Here is a 22136-nt window from a genome sequence, read left to right on the forward strand (position 1 = left end):
TGAACCCGAAATTCAACCTGCCATACAAAATACAACTATTTACTGCTACAGCCCAATTCTATGTACAAAAATTATCAAATAAAACAACCAAAGCAAGGCTGATCTAAACAAGTCTTTCATAATACATTTTAAAACACAATTGTCATAAGAGTCCTTTATTTGAAGATCAAAATAATAAATTTTGAATAGTTTAAAAATATTTCTGTCATTTACTCCACAAAAATAGAGTACCATAGTGAAAGTCAAAGCAAGAGTATCCAATTCAGGATTGGGGCACCCGAGTAGATGGATTGACTTTCCAAGACCACAGAGAAAACCTCAAAAGAAAGTAGCAGATGCATGCATTAGACTCTGTATTTCGAATCTAAGGCAGGTTGGAAATGAATTGATGTACAAGGCGGCATCATAAATCAACAAGCGGCAGGTAATGTAGATTGACATGCAAGACAAAGACGTGACGTATTGATATATAAGACAAAGGAGTGTTTTAGCTTGAAAATACACCAAAAACTGGTCGGCTATCAAAACCTCATTAAAAAAACAGATAAAAGCCGGCTGAATACAGGTTTATAAGGATCTATTCTTCTCTCAAGAATTGAGAATCACATGATTTTCAAAATGACAAGAATTTTTCAAAATAGAAGAAAATTAAATCCCAAATTTTTAAATGTCATTGTTGTTGTTAAACCTTAACTTACAGCGTGCACGTTTTAGTAAAACTTTATCCATTTAATTGTGATTAGACATACAGTAAACATTTCAAACTAATAAACAAAAGTTTTACATATGTGTAATGCTCAATTAAGATTTTTATTTTTTTTAATGCTCGATTATACTTGACAGTGTTTTGAGCCTCCAGACATATGCTCTTGCTCAAGTGCTAGGTTCCATCGCTATTTGATAATCCATGAGATTTAACTCTCTTTGATACTTTCATTTTAGAATCCACCAAAATAAACATCATTGACATTAAGTTTTCGGTCGTTTGCCTCTTACATTTGGAAATCACCGAACAAAATTTATTTTAACGACAACAATAACATCTAAAAATCTGGGATTTAATTTCTTGGACTTTGACTTGTCATTTTGAGAATCATATGATTCTCAATTCGTGAGAGAGGAACACATCCACACCCTTATAACTCTGTATTCGGCCGGCTTTTATCTGTTTTTTGATGGGGTTTTGGTAGCCGACCAGTTTTTGGTGTATTTTCAAGATAAGACACCCCTTTGTCTTATATATCAATACATTATCCCATTGTCTTATTCAATCGGGTATTTATTTATAAAACTAAATATCTATCTTTAAAAAAAATACTGAATATCTTAATCTCAATCTTAACAATAATAAACGTTGGAGTTTGAGATATGAACAGTAAACTTTGGTCCCCTATTAACACTTGAAGTAGGTGGACAATTCTGTAAATTTGGTTCCATTTGTTGTTGGTTGATGCTGGTTTTGGCGGTGAGCTCATGACACAATCTGTTCCGGCTGGTTATTATTGACTAAATCTTTGTTGGGATCGATTTGTAATTTGTAATTGCTTTGTAAGACATGGATGGAGTTTACTTGCAGCCAGGGATGGCTGTTTAGTACAATTTAAGAGTTTTGTACAACTGTAAGGTCTTCATGGAAAATATGATTTCTTTAAAACAAAACTGATTCTTTTTGGAAGTTAGAACTACACCCTCAACATTTAAGAGCTGTCTTTTTCTCTTTTTCTTTGTTTTTTAGTTATTATATTGGGTTATTAATTTGAAAAAGCTGATTCTTAAAGAGCCCATAAAATGCTTTTGGAAAGAACTTCTAATTTTTAAAAACGTAAAAGCCAAACAAACATTCTACATTTTCAATACAAATAATACTTCTTCTGTCTTATATTTGAGTCATTTTTTTTAGGAAACTAACTTTTTAAGGGAATATGTAATTATTGTGTCTGAATAAGGTAGATTTGTGTGATTTTACAATGCTATCCTCAAATTCAAAATTTAAAAGTATGAGCAATGCAATGGCAGGTGAAAAATGTTACTTTTTCAAATGGTTAAGTAAGTGGGAGAGCTAATAAAATGTTATGTTAACCTTTAGAAAATTACTCTCATTTTGAACATTCAAAAAGGGAAAACATAATATTAACAATGAGACGGAAAAGGAGTAGCCACTTTTCTATGAATGGAGATATAAGCGACAATTCCTTTTGCATTATTCCTCTATAAATGTGAAAATGGTGTTGTTCAACTTGTAGAGCGATTAAGTAGCCTAACTCCATGTAATTCCAAAAGTTCTAAGAATGGAAAAGGTTGAGAATCTTGTTGAGCTTCGTGAAGCTCAAGACTATGCAGGGAGCCAAGTATTCAACTTCAGAAAATGTGCATCTCTAAAATGTGCAATTGAATTGGGAATCCCAGATGTCATTGATCAACATGGGAAGCCCATCACGATTTCTGACCTGATTTCTGCCCTCCCAATCAACATTTCTAAATCTATCCACATCCATCCCTTAATGCGATTCTTATCAAATGTTGGCTTCTTTGTTCAGCAAAATGAAGGTTATTCACTCTCTACTGCAGGCCTTCTTCTTTTAAAGAATGAGCCTTTCAATATGAGGGCATTTATATATTATGTGAGCGATCCTATTGCACTGAAGCCCTGGAATTTCTTGACTGAGTGGTTCGAGAACGATGATCCCTCTCCATTTGATACAACACATTGTTGAATTCAACATGTGAATTCAAAGCCAACATTATTGACTATCTCAAGCCAATATTATTGATTTTTTGGCAAAATTTACAAATCCCACATCAGTAGAATTACTGGTAGAAACTTGGCTTGAAAGCTATAAATAGCTCTCAAGTTCTCCAAATTGAAATGTACCAAAAACAAAAAGAATTACCCAAAAGGATTTTGTAATTGTTTTGTAATCTTTCTTCTCCTAAATTATAAAAGCAGGCTGCTTGAGTGGTGCTCGGAGATTAGGCAAAATTGGCCGAACTCCATTATCAATTTTTCGGGTGCGTTCTTTCCTTATCTCTTTTATTTATTTCTCACTTATTAGTAGTTTCTTTTCTATTATAGTATAGTATTCAATATATTTGTTTATATTTGTCGGGTTTATTTGTAGTGTTTTATACGATTCATTTAGGTGTATTTTCTTATTCGTGTGTACGTAATATTTATGTATACACGGGTCTAGTTGTGATAATACACCGTGCACGTAAATTCTGTCTAGAAGACTGGATTTTAAGTGGGACCGCTTGTGATCCCTCTAGCCTTTCAAGGGAATTTACTTGGAATGGTAATTCTGACTAAGGAGATTGTTTCAACGATCTTTCCTGAGAATTACTGAATCGGTTTAATCACTAGTTGTATTATTTGAGTGGAAAATTACCCGATTTCCCCAACAAGTGGTATCAGAGCCGAAGGTTCGTCCTTTGGCCTATTTGTAATTATTTATATTGAGTACTATCATTTGAGTCTGTAATGGCATCTGACAATTTCACGTCAAAAATTATATTTGGGGCATCGGCTTCCTCGTCCACATGGTCGAGGATTCCAATGTCAAATTTGAAGGTGGCAGTGGAGACATTTGACGGTACTGGCCATTTCGGCATATGGCAAGACAAGGTCATGGATTCCCTTTTCCAACAAGATATTGACATTGCCATTGAAGAAAAGAAACCAGATGACATAGAAGAAAAGGAGTGGAGTATTATAAATCGGTTGGCATGCGGAACTATTCGATCGTGTTTGTCCAGAGAGCAGAAATATGCTTTCAAGAACGAGACTTCTGCATGAAAATTGTGGAGGGCATTAGAGGAGAAATTCTGAAAAAGAGTGGTCAGAATAAACTCTTAATGAAGAAAAGATTATTCCAATTCGATTACCAACCAGGTACTACTATGAATGAACACATCACTATATTTAATTAGTTAGTAGCAGACCTGTTAAATTTAGATGTAAATTTTGAAGATGAAGATTTGGCTTTAATGTTGTTGTCATCCCTTCCTAATGAATTTGAACATTTGGAAACTACGTTACTTCATGGGAAGGAAAATGTGTCTTTAGATGCTGTATGTTCTACTTTGTATAGTCATAAATTGAGAAAGCAGGATAAAATGAAGAATAAAGTAGCTACAGCAGATGAAGCGTTAGTGGTAAGAGATCGTCAACAAAGCCAATCAAAGGGGAGAAAAGGAAGGTCCAAATCGAAAAGCAGAGTTGCCAAAGATGAGTGTGCTTTCTGTCGTAAGAAAGAGCACTGGAAGAAAGACTGTCCAAAGTTAAAGAAGAAAGGGAAAGCTCCGCAAGACGTAAATGTTGCAGAATGCAAAAGTGATGCGGAATCAGATTTCTCTTTGGCTGTATCACCTTTAACATCCCATCCAGACGAGTGGATTTTGGATTCAACTTGTACCTATCATATGTCTCCCATGCGGGAGTGGTTCTTTGAATTTGAAGAACTTGATGGTGGAGTTGTGTACATGGGAAATGACAATCCATGTAAAACAGGTGGAATAGGTTCAATCAAGGTGTGTAATCATGATGGATCCATTAGAATCTTGAAAGATGTTCGGTATGTGCCGAATTTGAAGAGGAATCTCATCTCCTTGGGACTCTTGGAGTCAAAAGGCTTGGAAATGAAGATGAGAGATGAAATTCTTAAAGAAACCTCGGGAGCACTTATGATGTTGAAAGGTGTGAGAAAGAATAATCTGTATTACTACTAAGGTAGTACAGTTGTTGGGACAGTAGCAGCAGCAACATCTTCCAGTAGAAAGAAAGATACAGAGGCAACAAAGTTGTGGCACATGCGATTGAGACATGCTGGTGAAAAATCCTTGCAAAATCTTGCCAAACAAGGATTATTGAAAGGTACAAAAGTTTGCAAATTAGAATTTTGTGAGCATTGTGTTCTGGGAAAACAAAGAAGAGTGAAATTTGGTACTGGTATCCATAATACCAAGGGTATTTTGGATTATGTGCACTCAGATGTATGGGGGCCTGCCAAGACTCCATCCCTTGGTGGCAGGTACTATTTTGTCACTTTTATTGATGATTTTTTCAGAAGAGTTTGGGTGTTTACTATGAAGAGCAAGGATAAGGTGCTAAGGATTTTCCTTAAATGGAAAGCTCAGGTTGAAAATCAGACGGGAAGAAAGATCAAGATTCTCCGAATAGACAACGGTGGAGAATACAAGAGTGATCCCTTCCAGAAGATATGCGAAGAGTATGGCATAGTTCGGCACTTCACAGTTAGAAAAACACCGCAGCAGAATGGGGTGTCAGAACGTATGAACAAGACACTAGTGGAGAAAGTACGTTGCATGCTGTCTAATGTTGGGTTAGACAGAAAGTTTTGGGCTGAAGTTGTGACATACGCTCAACATCTCGTTAGTCACTTGCCATCATCTGCAATCAGTGGCAAGACTCCATTAGAGGTATGGTCTGGAAAACTTGCAACAAATTATGGTTCTTTGCGTATTTTTGGTTCTAGTGCATATTATCATGTAAATGAATCAAAATTGGATCTACGTGCAAAGAAGGCTCTCTTTATGGGCCTTAATGCTGAAGTTAAGGGATACCGGTTGTGGTGTCTAGAAGTAAAGAAAACCATTATCAGCAGGGATATTACCTTTGACGAATCTGCCATGTTGAATAAGGTAGCACAAGATGGGACTAGTAGTACTCCGCAACAGGTGAAGTGTACGCCGAAACAGGTGGAGTTTGAGCAAATAATGGTGAGTCCAGCAAACAGCACCATCAGTGACTCTCCCATGGCAGAAGAGGAGTCAGATGAGAAAGAGGTTTCAACCCAAGAGGCTCAACAGCAACAAGAGTCAATTGCTGTCAATAGAGCAAGACGAGAAATTCATAAACCTGCTCGTTTTGTTGACATGGTGACCTATGCACTTCCAGTTGTTGATGATGTTCCATCCACATTTTCTGAAGCAGTTCGAAGTACAAAAAATAATAGATGGAAAGATGCTATGGAAGAAGAGATGCAATCTCTTCAGAAGAACAGGACATGGAAGTTGACACAACTACCGAAGGACAAGAAGGCAATTGGATGCAAATGGATATTTGCAAAGAAAGAAGGATTTTCTGACAAGAATGATGTTCGTTACAAGGCAAGATTGGTGGCTAAAAGCTACGCTCAGAAGGAGGGAGTTGATTATAATGAGGTATTTTCTCCAATTGTTAAACATTTCTCTATTAGAATTTTGTTGACTTTGGTAGCGCAGCTGAATTTGGAGCTAGCTCAACTTGATGTGAAGACCGCGTTCCTTCACGGTAACTTGAAGGAGAAAATCTATATGTCTCAACCAGATGGATTTAAAGTTGCTGGTAAAGAAAATTGGGTTTGTAAGTTGAGCAAATCGTTGTACGGATTGAAACAATCACCGAGGCAATGGTACAAACGATTTGATCAGTTCATGATGGGTCAGAAGTACACAAGAAGTAAATACGATCACTGTGTGTATTTGCGCAAGTTACGAGATAATTCCTATATCTACTTCCTCTTGTACGTTGATGATATACTGATATTATCAAAGAGCCAAGTTGAAATTGACAAAATGAAGGCTCAGTTGAGTAAAGAGTTTGAGATGAAGGATTTGGGAGAAGCAAAGAAGATTCTCGGCATGGAAATAAGTAGGGATAGAACGAGAGGCAAGCTTTGTCTGACACAGAAGCTGTATTTGAAGAAAGTACTACAACGTTTTGGCATAGATGAAGATTCAAAGCCTGTAAGTACTCCGCTTGCTCCTCATTTGAAATTTAGTAGTCTATTATCTCTAAAAACGGATGAAGAGCGAGCATACATGGCGAAAGTCCCGTATGCTAGTGCAGTTGGAAGCTTGATGTATGCAATGGTGTGTACAAGACCCGACATTTCACAGGCAGTTAGTGTGGTAAGCAGGTTTATGCATGATCCGGGCAATAGTCATTGGCAAGCTGTGAAATGGATTCTACGGTATATCCAAAATACCGTAGATGTTGGATTAGTATTTGAGCAGGATAAATCACTTGGTCAATGTGTAGTTGGATATTGTGATTCTGACTATGCAGGTGATTTGGATAAGGGACGTTCTACAACTGGCTACTTGTTCACATTTGCCAAGGTACCAGTTAGTTAGAAGTCTACTTTGCAGTCAACGGTGGCTTTGTCAACAACGGAGGCAGAGTACATGGCGATTACAGAAGCTATGAAGGAGGCAATTTGGCTTCAAGGATTGCTTGAAAACTTGGGAGTTAGTCAAAAACATATTGACGTATTTTGTAACAGTCAGAGTGCTATTCACTTAGCAAAGAACCAAATCTTTCACACAAGAACGAAGCACATTGATGTTCGCTATCACTTTGTGCGGGAAATTCTCGAAGAAGAGGAGATTTTTCTCCAGAAGATTTGGACTACGGAGAATCCTGCAGATATGCTGACCAAGGTGGTTATAAGGTCCAAATTTGAACATTGTTTAGACTTGGTCAATATCCTGCATATTTGAGTTGGGGTCTGACGGCGCAAATTTGGAAGCACCGCAAGGACAGTTTAGGTGAGAAGGTTTGTATTTTGGGTGGGATTAGAAATTATGCCAAGATGGAGATTTGTTAAATTCAACATTTGAATTCAAAGCCAACATTATTGACTATCTCAAGCCAATATTGTTGATTTTTTGGCAAAATTTACAAATCCCACATCGGTAGGATTATTGGTAGAAGCTTGGCTTGAGAGCTATAAATAGCTCTCAAGTCCTCCAAATTGAAATGTACCAAAAATAAAAAGAATTACCCAAAAGGATTTTGTAATTCTTTTGTAATCTTTCTTCTCCTAAATTATAAAAGCATGCTACTTGAGTGGTGCTCGGAGATTAGGCAAAATTGGCCGAACTCCGTTATCAATTTTTCGGGTGCGTTCTTTCCTTATCTCTTTTATTTATTCCGCACTTATTTAGTAGTTTCTTTTCTATTGTAGTATAGTATTCAATATATTTGTCTATATTTGTCGGGTTTATTTGTAGTGTTTTATACGATTCATTTGGGTGTATTTTCTTATTCGTGTGTACGTAATATTTATGTATACACGGGTCTAGTTGTGATAATACACAGTGCACATAAATTCTGTCTAGGAGACCGGATTTTAAATGGGATCGCTTGTGACCCCTCCAGCCTTTCAAGGGAATTTACTTGGAATGGTAATTCTGACTAAGTAGATTGTTTCAGTGATCTTTCCTGGGAATTACTGAATCGGTTTAATCACTAGTTGTATTATTTGAGTGGAAAATTACCCGGTTTCCCCAACACACATGGGAAAAACTTCTGGTCTTATGCTGCTGCAGAACCTCAATTTGGGAAAATCTTTAATGAAGCCATGGCTGGTGACTCTAGCTTAATCGTTAGGCAGGTGACTCTAGTTTAGTCGTTGATGTTGGAGGACCTGGCATGTCTGGTGATGACCCAATGCATGTCTGTGTTTGAGGACCTAACATCTTTAGTTGATGTTGAAGGTGGCACTAGTGAATTTACTAAGGCCATTCCCAAAATTTTCCCAACTTAGAATGTCTTGTATGTGATCTCCCACACGTGGTGGCCAACCAACACAGAACTGAGAACTTGGACTTTGTTGCAGGAAATATGCTAGAGATGGTACCTCCTGGTGATGCAATCTTACTCAAGGTAATTAGAGACATCCACCATCCTTGCTTTAACTATTTGAATATTTTGAGAAATAAGCTATAAATTGTGCTATACAGTATTTGGTGATTCCTAGAAACCATCCAAAAAAAAAAAAAACCTCTAACCTTACCAGTTGATTTGGCAAGAGCTAGCGTTGACTAAGATGGCAATCGTAAAAATAGAATAACAATGAATAATGTTAATTAATCGCAGTTTACACCCTAAACTTTAGAGATTATTACACTTAGAAAATCTACAGTTTGACAATGAAGACAAGCTTTGCGTTAAAAAGAAGAGCTAACTCCATCCAAAATATGAGTGTAATGACATCTCCCATCTATTATTGTTAAAAGTACATCTTTAGGTACCACAGTTGTTTAGCATCATATGAGATAGAGGATAATGTTCCAAGTATTAAAAATATATTCAAGTCATAGTAATAAGATTAAAACAACATAACTATCAATTTCATTTTACGTACACTTTTAGATATACGAATCTCGACAAAGAGTTTCAAAAATTTTATTTACAAAACTTTTCATAGAAAAATTTGTTCATACAAAATTTATTGATTCCTTGCATGACTCATTCATTTCTTGTTCTTTAAATTCAAAAATTTTAAGATTAATAACATAAATTTAAAAGATATTAATGTAAATGAGATTATCAATAGTGAACTATGTGTAAGAAATAACAAATATGTGACTAGTCCTATTTCGAACACAAAAATTGGAGAAAATTGAAATTATTGTGAAAGACGATATCAATAACTTTTCAAAATAAAGTATATTTGTTAAGCATCATAAATTACAGTATGTTCTGTTTTTATAACTGATTCATGTTTACTTAAAATGAAAATATAAATTATTAGGTATAAAAGGAAAAAGAAAGGGGATTGAGATTTCACTTTTCCCACTATTACTCTTTAATATAATAACACTTCGCTATCCTAAACATTCAAAATATACAATTTGCCTGTAACGATACTATTTCAATCAGAAGAAAAAAAAATGACATCACATAGCTCAATTATATAGCTCTAACTCTGTTAACTTGGATAGGAAAAGTGTATATATGAGAAGCTAAGGGTGGTAAAGTATGATTATATCAAAGCTTCACGAGAAGGGGGAAAATTGTGGGTATCCCTAATAGATATATCCTTATTTATCCCTAATAAATATGTCCTCATTTTTTTCTGAGAAGCTAGAATATTCGCAAAAGAAACTAGGAGTTGTTTGGCTGCCAATTAACGTAAGAGAATGGTGAAGCGCCATAAATAGTTTTGGACGCCAATATAACTATTTATATTCTAAATTTGTGATTTCATTGGCAAACAGTCGATTCTCCATGACTGGAGTGATGATGGCTGTGTGAAGATACTCAAGAACTGCAATAATGCTATTCCAGAAAGATCCAAAGGGGAAAAAGTGATTATTATAGACATCATAATGGAGAGCTAGATAGAAGATAATAAGTCAGTTGAAACATAGGTTAATATGGACATGGCGATGTTGGTTCTACACGGCGCTAAAGAAACAACTGAGAAGGAATGGGCAAAGCTTTTTCAAGATGCTGGATTCAGTAACTATAAAGTATTTCCAGTGTTGGGTTTGAGGTGTCTAGTTGAGGTTTATCCTGATTAAGGAGGATTCAAAATTGGCACTACGATTTCTGAGATATACAGTTCTATCCACGTACTTCTTTTTTCCATCTTTTGGTTTTGTTTTGTTTAACTTCTTATCACCATATTGGCAACAGATCTAAATTACATCCTTGTTTTAATGCATAAATACCAACTTATTCAATGTTTTCTTTCACGCTAAATTATAGAAGAATAATACAGTTTCCTTAGATCTAAACATCAGGAACCAAGCAATATCATTAAATGCTTTACGTTTGTAAGACCGTATCAAAGGAACTGCCAGCCTTATCAATATAACTGAGTCATATATGGTTGGAATACTGATTTTGCTCGAAAAATATTTTTACAAGCGATCATAAGTTTAATTACTTATTGATAGGGAGAAATGCCTCGAGAGAGTCCACCAAAGAATCCAATATGTAAGTCAAGAATCTAACTTTGACCCAAAAGTTTAAACCATTAGGTTTTGTACCCTTACTTACATATTAAACGCTTTTTCTGCATCTTTCGGACCAATGTGGGATATAACTCTTTATTCATGATGTCGTGCCCCATTTTTCCGTGATAGAAAAAATATAGTATTTACAAAAGATGTGGTTTTGTTTTAAAATAAGTAAAAAGGGATCTAAAATGGGACTTTAAAAATGCTACAATTTGGGTCCAAAATTTAGTCTAAAAGGGTTTTTAAGAAAAATTAGGAGTCGTCACTTGGTATTGAATTTGGGTGTACCTACGGGTGGAAATGGGGCGGGGGACACCTCCCCCAACCCCCGCCCCGTTGCATTTTAATTCCCCCCGCCCCTGCCCCACCCCGCTTCCCTCGAGGGGGCACCCGAGGGGTTAAAAGTTTTATTATATAATTTCATTATAATTAAATTTGAGCAAATAATCAAGTACTAAAATATCAACACATCACCAAATTATTATTCATTGTAACTTCATAATTGAAACTCATAAAAATAATTAAACAAAGCTTATTTGAATACAATCTAATATGATAAAACAAATATAACTACAATAATCAAGTTTTCACTTTTGATACAAATACAATTACTAAATTATTATTGTGTTTTTTTTTTTAGAAAAAAGTGTTATTGTATTAAGTGTAGTTAGGAGTTTAACATGAATGTATTAATAAATTTAGTATAAATAATTAATAATATTTATTAATAGACATGTATAATTAGTAGTATAATTGATAATATTATTATATATAATTATGTACATATATATATTTTAAACGGGAGGCGGGGGGCGGGAGTGTTTCTAAACGGGGGGAAAAAATTCCCCCCCGCGGGGCAGGTGCCCGCGGGTGCCCTCCCCCATTGCCATCTCTAGTGTACCAAGTCACCCAAAAGTGTTTTTAAATAAAATAAAATAAAACCCTTTTCGACAATTTCAGGTTTTTGAAAATAAGTTCGGAAGCCACGGTTGAAGAAAGGGAAAGCTAATGTTTGATTAACTCGAACCTAAGGCACTCTTTCAACCTAATCTAACCTAGTTGCATGATTTAGTCAAAATTTTTTTATTTTAACCTTTAAATTTATCACATTTGGATGTTTACTACATGAATGCAAATAAAAATGTCAAGAAGGGCAAAATGTCCATTCAAGATTTAATTGATACCAATCGCATTAATTGCGAATGGCAAAATAATTCCTTTAATGGGTCACGAGTATGCAAATGATGAAATAAAAAGAAAAGAAAAGAAAATTAAATTATATACATAGATATAAGTGATCAAAAGAAAAGGAAATGCAGCATAATGGGTACGGGAGGTAAAAACTCGTGACATAATTTTATTACACAGGAATTAATGGGTATTTAAACTAAAAGTTATAATCACCCATTTCCCATGTTCAAAGATTAATTTTCCTAGTCTAGACATGCAAATGAACTAACTTGTTTTTTTGCAATTTCTTAAATGAGATGCAATTCTAAATGATATGATTAACACATATAAAGGATAGGGGATAATATAATAGGCAATATCATGCAAATGAGAAAAGATCCTAAAAATAAAAAATATACATGAAAATGTAATGAGTATCACACAAAGATGAATCTAACGTAGGAATGATCTAAGGGTCAGCGTTAGACTAGTCCATTTCTAAAAATCCTTACTGGTATTGGACTAACAAGTAAACGGAAGGAGAAGCCACAACTAACGTTGGACTAGTGTGGTGACATCATGCATTAACAATACATAGTAAACAAATAAAACTTGAATTAAAACAAATAAACATATAAGAGCACATAGTACATAACATATAAGCATGATATCTAGATACAAAAATCCTAAAAATGCGAGTAAACACATAAGCACACGAGCATGCAAACATGTAAACAAATAAAAGTGAATAAAGACCTAACTATTATATTCGGGGCCCTAACTACAATCTAAAGGGGTAAAGAATGAAAAATAATAACCTAACTATTACAATTTGGCATTTAAATGCCTCTCAAATAATCAAAAATTAAATTAAAGTAAATATACAAAATTAAAAAATAAAATGAATAACTAAATAAAATAAAAACATTCAAAAATATGCAATTATACACATAAAATCACATAGCAGCACATAGGAGAATTTAAAATGACACAAGAAGATACCTCCTTTGACTTAGTAGCCAATGGGGAATGGGATTTGCCCTATTTAACTCCAAAATTAACATAATCTTCAAGGCATCAATTTAATTAACAAATAAATTATAAAAAATAAAAATAAATATGAAATCAATCAATTGAATCATTCAAATGAAAGATAATCAATAATTAAAGAAGAAAAATAACTTCTATTTAAGAAAATCAAATCTATCGGCGATCGAATTGCAAAGATTAACAAAGTTTCAAGGTCAAATTATAATTATCATAAAGATTAGAGTCCAAAGTAAAGAAAAATAAAGTCTAAGGACCTATTTGCAATTAATTAAGGACCTAATTGAAAGAAACTTAAAGAATTTAGGGCTAAAACGTAATTATTTAAAAATACAGGGACTGTTCTACAAATTTATCACCAGATCTCTCAAGAAATTGGGCCACTGGGCCATTTTTATTTCTACCTTGGGCCAAAACCTTTCAAGCCCAGAGAAAAGTCCAAGAAACATATATGGGCCAATCCACCTTTATTTATCAATGCAACCCAACCAAATTAATCAAAACCCAATCCGAAAACCCAATCCAAAGTGTTGGATTTTAACCTCCTAGGCCCAAGTCAAAACCCAGAAAAATAAGCCAACAATTCTATCAAAACCCAAACAAACAAACCACAACCCAAAATTTCACTTATTTTACCAAAAACCTTGTAAGATAAAAATCATCTAAAAAAATTAAGGTCTAATTATAACCTAAAATCCGGAATTAATCTACCCAAAAGACTACTTAAAAAATAAAAGGATGATTAAAATTCAAAAAGGGCGAAATTGGTTCAATTGCAAAAGTGTATGGGCCATAGTGAAATTAATGAAAAATTGGGAGAGCAAAAGTGCAATTTTTGAAAATGAACATGCAGCCGAAGAAGCTTTATTCTTCCTGCGATAATTCTTATGAAACTTTGCTTCATCATGGCCGCCGCCACCAGTAACCAAGGTCATCATGATGTCTGCACTTTTATTTTTTTATATTTTTGCTAAAATCAAAAATTTTTTTTCTTATTTTAAACAAACCTGCAAAAATAAGAAAAATGCACATTAAAATATAAGAAAATAAATAAATCATTAAACAGAAAAAATTCAAGAAAACATTAAAATTAACAAAAATTTGATGTCTATACATGAAGCTAACAAATCTCTCCCTTCATGAGTAACCCCCGCATTAAACCCAAATTTACAAGCCCTTCTTCGAATTCACTTTAGTACACAATGCAAGTCCACCTTATCACCTAAAGTCACATATTCTTCCAATCATGGACCTACTCTTTTTCAACATTTAAACTGTATTTTGGATCCCTGCCGACCCTTAGCTCCTTAATCTAACCCCAACCAGACCTCCGGCCAAACCCATGGCACACTTAATCCAACACTAGTCAAATTCCTTAGCACTTTGGCGTATTAAATCATAAGGGAATTATATGGTAAAATATAAAAATTATACGAGGTTAATATGCCATGTATTTATACGAGTAATTTCGATATTTTTAGAAGTTTCGATATTTCCGTCACTTTGACACTTTAATTTAAACCATGAAGAGATTAATATAGTTTTTAAAATCATAGGTGGGTTATGTAAAAAATACTAAATCACAAGAGGGTAAAATGTAATTTGCCTTTTTTTTTAGTAAGACTAATAACCAACTGATTCGGAAAAGGTAGCTAATAATGGCCCACCAAAATCTATCACCAACTTTCCCTCTTCCTCAAGGTTAGTGGCCAATTTTTGAAAGATGCTTTTCTTCATGACTTTCTATTTTCCGCTTCAATCTCTAGAATCCAGCCTAAAAACTTAGACAAAAAGTGCAGAAAACTAAACGTAAAAGCTCAATATATGCCTCTGTTTGATAGAAGTAGTTGTACCAGATGGAATTTGTCTCCGGTACTATTCTACACACTAGACATGGTCAGTCTAAATTATACTAAATTTTGTTCTGTTTACCATGGAAATGTTGTTTACCACGTAAAGGTAAAGATCACATAAAAGAAGCTTAGTCCAACATCATCTGTTTTCATCATCTTCCTAGTCTTGGATTCACATTTTAGATCAAAATTCACAATATTTCACGTCTACTCACTTTAAGTAAATAATTATTTGGTCAACTTCTGAATTCAGCAGAAGCTTCAACATGATTATCATACTGTCCTATTTAAACAAGCACATGACAACGTGCATTAAAATTTGATCTAGTGAAAAAAATTGAACAAAACCAACCATTTCTACATTTAGCCTCCTCAACAAATCATGAAGAAAAGTAACTTCCTCTTCCCTCTTGCTGCTTCATTATTTCTTTCTTTCATTGTTCATTTAGCTCTGTCTGAAGTAAACATCACAACTGATAAATCTGCACTTCTTGGTTTGAAAGAAAGTATTTCTTCTGACCCACAAAATGTCGTGGCAGACTGGTCTGATACAAGCTCTGTTTGTAGTTAAATTGGAGTCATGTGTAGCTTTTGCCATCAAAGAGTTATAGCCTTGAATATTTCCAACATGGGTCTTATCGGCAGCATTCCTTCACACATGGGAAATCTGTCTTTTTCATGTCACTGGACATTAGTAATAATAGGGCAAATTCCACTTTACCCCCCTGTGGTTTAGCGTTTTTCACATAACCCCCCTATGGTTTCGAAAGTTATACATAACCCCCTTATGGTTTGGATTAAAGTGTCAAAGTAACGGAAATAGTCACTCGTAACGGCGTCACCTAAAATGTCAAAAATACCCTTATGTAAGGTTGAAATTTATGTATTAACCAAGGGGGGTTATGTGTATGTTTTGAAAATCATAAGGGGGTTATATGGTAAAGTATTAAACCATAGGGGGGTTATATGGTAAAATATAAAAATCATAGGGGGTTAATGTGTCATGTATTTATAAGGGTAATTTTGACATTTTTAGAAGTTCCGTTACGAGTGACTATTTCCGTTACTTTGACACTTTAATCCAAACCATGAGGGGGTTATGTATAGCTTTTGAAACCATAGGGGGGTTATGTAAAAAAACGCTAAACCACAGGGGGTAAAATATAATTTACCCGTAATAATATGTTCCAAGGAAAACTACTTGAAGAATTAGCTTACCTGCATAGGTTGCAGTACATGAATGCAAACTTCAACAACTTGACAGGAGAGATTCCATCCTCATTTGGTCTCTTACCGAACTTCATCACTTGTTTCTTGCATATAATACACTTTCTAGTCTTACCCCACCATCTCTATTTAATGCATCGAATCTAGAGACACTGGTGTTGGGGTTCAATTCTTTAGAAAGAGATGTTTTAGATGAAATTGGCAACTTGAATAAGCTGCAATGGTCGAGTTTAGGAAGTAACCAGCTTACAGCTTCTATACCTCCAAGTTTGTTTAGCATATCATCTTTGCAACGAATTGTCTTGACTAACAATAGTCTATCTGGAAATCCTCCCACTCACATGTGCTCAAATCTCCCTAAGGTGGGAACATTTGCTTTCTCTGTGAACGAATTGGAAGGCCAAATTCCAACTATCCTGAAGGGATGCTCAAAACTTCAAATCTTGTCATTATCATATAATAAATTCAGTGGAAGCATACCAAGATAGATAGGGAATTTGACCCAGTTGACCAATATTTATCTTGGTAACAACAACTTAGAAGGTAAACATCAACTTCTTTTGACTTACTGTGTGAACATAAACGTCTTGAATGACATTAATGTCATGCAATTTCAATCTTCAACTGCAAACACTTCACAGGAAATATAACCTTGTGTGATTCTTCCATTTGGAAGACAAAGAACATCGAATTTTGAATTTCAGAACAATTTTTCTATGTTGGAATTTATCATTGACATTGAACATCCTTTCTACAGGAGAAACCCTCACATATATTGGCAATCTTCCTTTCCAGTTGTTGAGCTTGGAGAGCTGTGGCCTTGGTGGAATCTTGCCATCCTCTATCTATAACATCACTTCTTTGATAAAGATCAATGTTTACAAGAACAAACTGTCTAGCAGTTTGCCAGAAGACTTGTGCTCCAATCTTCCTGCTGTTCAATTTGTAGATCTTGGAAATAACCTCTTCTCCGGAAACATTCCAAGAGAAATTGGGAATTGTACTTCTTTCACCAATTTCTATCTAAGTGGAAATCAGCTCACTGGTAATGTTACATCTTCTTATTCTAGCTAAATTTTGCCTTTTGGACATAATTGTTTCCCTTTTAACAATCAAAAGATTCTACCAGAACCTGTTAAGCACTTTTTTATGCATTTGTACTTTTGGCAGGGGAGGTACCAATGGAAATTGGTAATCTATTTAACATGGACAGGTTAGCACTTGACAACAATAGTTTTACAGGCCGAATCCCACCAATAGTGTTCAACATCTTAGGGATTAGAGGCATCTCTCTTTTGTGCAATAACTTTTCTGGAAATCTTCCAGAAACTATAGGCATTGGCCTACCTAGTCTCGAAGAACTTTATCTTGGAATAAATAATCTCAGTGGAGTTATCCCTGATTCTGTTTCAAATGCATCAAAACTCACTGGACTAGGACTTGGTCAGTTTACTGGTTTATTTCCACACCCCTTTGGTGATTTAAGATTCTTGCAGTATCTAAATGTCTTTGAAAATAATTTGATGACCGAATCTTCATCACTAGAATTGAGCTTCTTCAGTGCATTAACACATTGCCAACAGTTAGAACAACTATGCATAGGTTACAATCCCCTGAATGGTATTTTTTCATCTTTTGTTGTTAACCTTACTACTACTCTTGAATATATGTATGCAGCTTATTGTGGAATTAGGGGCTACATTCCAAATGAAATCACTAATTTGTGCAGCTGAGCATTCTTATTTCTACAAGGCAACGACTTGGCTAGATACATTCCGGCAACAATTGGAGCACTATCAAAACTGCAAGCATTTAATCTTTACGACAACAAAATGGAAGGACCATCCCAAATGGCATCTGCAACTTCATCAACTTGGAATTTCTAAGTTTGAGCTATAATGAGTTTTGCTGCATGGTGCCAGCATGCTTAGGGAATATTGCATCCCTAAGATACATTTATCTAAGTTCCAACAAATTTAACTCTGCTATACCTTCAAGCTTAGGAAGCCTCCGTTATCTCTTGAATCTTGATTTGACTTCAAACTATTTGAGTGGCTCTCTTCCCTTAGAAATCGGAAGTTTAAGGTTGCAACACTGTTAAATGTTTCTATGAATCAAATTTCAGGGGTCATCCCTAGTACAATTGGAGGTATGCAAGATGTGATTGATCTTTCCCTTGCAATTAATAGATTTGAAGGACCTATTCCTGGATCAATTGGCAGCATGCTAGCCTTGGAATTTCTCGACTTATCAAGTAATAACCTATCTGGTTCCATCCCTAAGTCACTGGAAGCACTTTCACATCTTTCATTATTTAACGTGTTATTCAATAGATTAAGTGGTGAAATTCTTGCTGGAGGTCCTTTTGCAAACTTCACATCTAAATCCTTTATGTCAAATGAAAGACTTTGTGGCGCTCCTCAACTTCAAGTCCCAGCATGCAGAGCTAACTTATCTGGAAAGCGAATGACAATAAGAGTACTACTAATCATAGTTGTGGCCATCACCATTCCTGTTGCCTTAATGCAATCTAGAAAAACAAGCAGCACAGTGACTAGAGGAGATTTCTTAGATGCTATAGTACATGAAAGAATATCATATCATGAAATTGAACAAGCTACTGAAGGATTTAGTGAGAGAAATTTGATTGGCATGGGAGCCTATGGTTCTATTTACAAGGCATTAATCAATGGATCAAATGTAGCTGTGAAGGTGTTCAACTTACAAATAGAAGTGCATTTAGATGTTTTAACATAGAATGTGAATTACTACGTAACCTTCGTCACAAAAATCTAACCAAAGTCATTAGCAGCCGTTCCAGCCCTGACTTCAAAGCTTTAATTCTTGAATACATGTCTAATGGAAGTCTTGAAAAGTAATTGTACTATTAGGATCTATACATGGATTTTTTGCAAAGACTAGACATAATGATTGATGTAGCATCAGCATTAGACTATCTACACGATGGTTATTCAATTCTTGTGCTTCACTGTGATCTGAAACCAAGCAATGTTTTACTTGATGAAAATATGGTGGCACATGTGGGTGATTTTGGCACTGCAAAATTATTAGGGATGGGAGAGAGCGTGGCCCAAACTCCGACACTAGCAACACTGGGATACATGGCACCAGGTGATGACAGTTGCTTCTAATTTTGTTCATATCCCTCAACATAATTGTAATCTTTCTGATAAGCTGTTTCACTTGGTGCAGAGTATGGATCAGAAGGTTTGATATCGAAGAAGTGTGATATCTACAGTTTTGGAATCATGTTGATGGAAACTTTCACAAGAAGGAAGCCAACTAATGAAATGTTCTCAGGAGATATGAGCTTGAAGGACTGGATAAATGCATCATGGCTAGGTACTGTGTCTGAGGTTATAGATGTTGATTTGATGAGGCTGGAAGAGGATCTAACAGGGATGGTTCACTACACATCATTGATAATGGAAGTAGCTTTCAAGTGCTCAGCAGAGATACCTAAGGAGAGGATAGCAATTGGAGATGTTCTAACTTCACTAGAGAAAATCAGAAATCACCACATTAAGAGCCATCAGGATGTCATCAAGAATATTCCTTCTTTTCTGCTTGTATAGCAAATATGGTCGCAATAGTTTGGTCTATAGTGTTGACAATTAAAGCTAAACTTTTGGTTTCATATGAAAGGTTCAAGCATTCCAAATGATTTTCTATTGCACAAGTCCCTCTTACATCCTTATTACACTCATGTTAGACATCTTAGTGTAAATCTTGGCATACACTAATTCAATAAAAGGATATATATCTTGGTAGCTATAAGTTATTGTCACATGATTTTGCAAACAAAAAAAGTACAAATAAAATAAATGTGTGAGATATCGTGGTGTTGTAAACTTGTAATTGATAGTTTAAGGGCAAAGTGTTAAACACAAATGTCATGGGGTGTAGAGTGCAATCAACCCTTAGATATACCTAAATAACGGAATGAAAAGCAGGTCAGTCCTATACTTTAATTGTTATGCAAAGGCAAGAGTCTCGGATTCTACCTTCTAAATTGTTGGTCCACGCATCATCAAATTCCCAATTTGTTTGGGTATGATTCCAGTTAAATGGTTCATAGACAAGGATAGCACCTGAAGCAATGAACACTGAGACAATGTTGGAGGTATTTGATCACTGAAATTATTATGTGCTTGACCAAGCTATGTAAGTTTCTGAAGGCTGCGACAGATGTTGTCTGGAAGAATGCCAGATAGCCTATTGTTATTGAAAGAAATGTTTAGTGAGGAGATATTGAAAGTGTGGAGTGGCAGAGAACCTGACTCTGAAATTCTGCTGGAATTGTTCCGTCAATGGAATTGAAGGATAGCCATAGGGTCTCCAAGTTTGACATGTTACAGACGGAAGGTGGGAGAGAACCCATAAAGCTATTGTTTTTGGGAGACAGGTATTGGAGTTTCTATAAGGAACCAAACCAGGAGGGAAGTTGTCCACCAAAATATTGAACCAAGATTAAGGTATCTCAATCTGCGCAAGTGAGCCAATTCGTGAGGCAGTTCTATAAGGAAATTGTTTCTGCTAATGTCAAGGGAAACGAGAAAGGACAGATTCCCAAGTTGAGGAGGTATGGTACCCCCAGAAAAGTTCATGTTTGAAATATGTAAGGTAGTCACTCGACGTGTCGAGAACTGCAGGTGACCCCTATCCAATCACAAATGGAGGAAGTAATTGACCAATTTTTTGCCAAGAAATCTTGAGGTTCTAAAGTGATCATGTCACTGATTGATCCATAGTAATATTACTGTTGCTAGCTGCCATGCCTGCTAACCTAAAGATAAGCAAGAAGAAGTAGTAGATTTTGTCCTTGGCCATGCTTATGGTTCAATTTCAGATTTCCACACTCACCAGGGCAGTCACTAATTAAGAATTGGGATGAACTGCAAAACGATATCCTTATATTATATAAGATTGAGTTTTGATCAAAGAATAGGTTGAATTTCAACCGCATAGGTGGGGGCTTTTTGGGAATGTGAAATGTTGTGTATTAGTTTAAAAATTTTAAGTACAAGTTAAGAAAGCATGTTTTTGGGTATGTTTACTGAAATGACCCCATTTTAATACATTTAAAGTTATCATTGATGAGCCATCTGGGTATTGATGAAATGTGTAATTAGTGTGCAACTGTTTTTACATTTTCTACAACTCGTATATGTTTGTGTATTAGTGTAATTACCGGAATATCCCATAGCGACCAATAATTCCCCTTTTCAGCCATAGATGACCATTTGAGATGTTATTTTGTCTGAAATGTTTGAATGGCAATCGGATTTAGGAAATGAGCCAACGATTTTTCTATCAATGGTAGGAACTCATTTCTCTATCATTTATAATTTGTATTTATGAGTCACAAACTTTGGTCAGTTTATCCTCTTTCAGCTTCATGAGTTAAATTTTCCCTTTTTGCCTTTGTCTACAACGATTTGGCTCATTGTTTTCTCTTCCATCCGAACTTAACTCTGAAATTACCTATTATTTGGTCATTAATTACATCCAATTCAATTGCCGAACCATTGGTATATTAATGCCTAAACGGTTGATTATCAGTTTCTCCCTGTTCGCATTCTAGAATTGGGATAATTCTACCTGATTTCAAACTAATCAGCTCAGAATGCTCTTCAGTCCCAGCTACTCTTAGTGGTTCAGCGTGAGGTTAGATTTCACCCCCCCAATTTTTCAATTTCTCCCTTAATTTTATCGGTATGTTCTTAGTACCTACAATTAGCGACTCTTATCGCGTTGCCTAGGTGCAAGATAGCATTTTTTGTGTTGTCTAACTTCAATTGGTTTGGGTTGGTTATAATCTTATAGAGTTGGAGCAATAGCAAGAAAGAGATCTCGGTGGGGATTCTAGAATAAAGTTAGTTTTCTGTGTTGTTCTGCCTTTCTGCATTATCAACGACCTTCAATTTGACCCAATTTTATTGTAACGCTGTATGAATTGATTGATTATATTATTTATCTTTTCATACTAAGTTTTATTTTTTCTCACAATGTACTATTGTTTGTTCAACAAAAAATCTTCCTTGTCCACAAACACCAAACACCCGC

At 35.2% G+C, this 22136-nt stretch overlaps 2 pseudogenes; both read left to right on the top strand.

The window, feature by feature from the left end:
- Positions 1–2288: 2288 nt before the first annotated feature.
- LOC113723949 (myricetin O-methyltransferase-like) lies at positions 2289–10311 on the top strand (annotated as a pseudogene).
- A 4893-nt stretch (positions 10312–15204) lies between these two features.
- On the top strand, positions 15205–19645 carry LOC140004835 (uncharacterized; annotated as a pseudogene).
- Positions 19646–22136: the final 2491 nt, after the last annotated feature.

The sequence above is a fragment of the Coffea arabica genome, chromosome 4c, assembly GCF_036785885.1.
Source record: "Coffea arabica cultivar ET-39 chromosome 4c, Coffea Arabica ET-39 HiFi, whole genome shotgun sequence".
Lineage (NCBI taxonomy): Eukaryota > Viridiplantae > Streptophyta > Magnoliopsida > Gentianales > Rubiaceae > Coffea > Coffea arabica.